The following is a 1,078-nucleotide window of genomic DNA, read 5'->3' as shown; positions in this document are numbered from 1 at the left end:
ACAACAACAACAACAACAACAACAACAACAACAACAACAACAACAACAACAACAACAACAACAACAACAACAACAACCCATTCACTAATGATTCAGACAAATATTTATTGTTTGTTTGTTTTACAATTAAAAACAGTTTGTTGTCCACTGTTGTCATCACTCTTTGTTCAAATCCAGGTCTCTCTTGTAAATGAGTCCTTGTGGCTCAGTGGAACTAACCTGTATCAATAAAGGTTGAATGAATATAAATATACACATAATGATTTATTCAACCTTTTATTTACACAGGTTGGCTTCATGGAGCCACAAGGACTCGTTTACAAGAGACCTGCTCCAGACACAACAGGAAACCATGGCAACGATAAACTACAGGAAAAATAATACAGATGATATATGTGTATATATATATATATATATATATATAGAAGATAATGAAACTATAACATGTGTGTGTGTATATAGATATTTATATATTTATATATATAGATATTAATAAAAATGTTTCAGTGACTGAGTTTTGCAAACACGTCATAATAATATTTTATTAATGTTAATGTTAACCCCACCAAGAATATTTAAATACACTGAACCATGTGTTCATCTTTAATGTCTGTACTCCTGAGATTTACAGAGGAACAAATCCTGAGAATGAGTTTAGATTCAGCTCTGACTGATTCAACAGATTCTTCATGTCTCCGTCAAACAGGTCACACTGAGCGGAGCGGACGACCGTTCCAACATGGCGGCTCTACATCTCGTCAGCGCCAACAGGCAATAGCGATCAATGCTGGATCTAGTGATTGTATCTATGGTCAATGCTGGATCTAGTGTTTATATCTATGGTCAATGCTGGATCTAGTGTTTATATCTATGGTCAATGCTGGATCTAGTGATTGTATCTATGGTCAATGCTGGATCTAGTGTTTGTATCTATGGTCAATGCTGGATCTAGTGATTGTATCTTTGGTCAATGCTGGATCTAGTGTTTATATCTATGGTCAATGCTGGATCTAGTGTTTATATCTATGGTCAATGCTGGATCTAGTGTTTATATCTATGGTCAATGCTGGATCTAGTG

General features: G+C 35.0%; 1 protein-coding gene across 2 annotated transcripts in view; it reads right to left on the bottom strand.

The window, feature by feature from the left end:
* Positions 1-1,078, bottom strand: part of c9h7orf25 (chromosome 9 C7orf25 homolog) — a 13,703-nt gene that overhangs the window by 3,722 nt on the left and 8,903 nt on the right. The gene's annotated exons all lie outside the window — the stretch shown is intronic.

This window comes from Nematolebias whitei, chromosome 9 (assembly GCF_014905685.2).
Source record: "Nematolebias whitei isolate Nwh7 chromosome 9, NemWhi1, whole genome shotgun sequence".
In the NCBI taxonomy this organism is placed as follows: Eukaryota; Metazoa; Chordata; class Actinopteri; order Cyprinodontiformes; family Rivulidae; genus Nematolebias; species Nematolebias whitei.
Note: the sequence above shows the minus strand (reverse complement) of the source record. Positions and strands in the feature narration are given on the sequence as shown.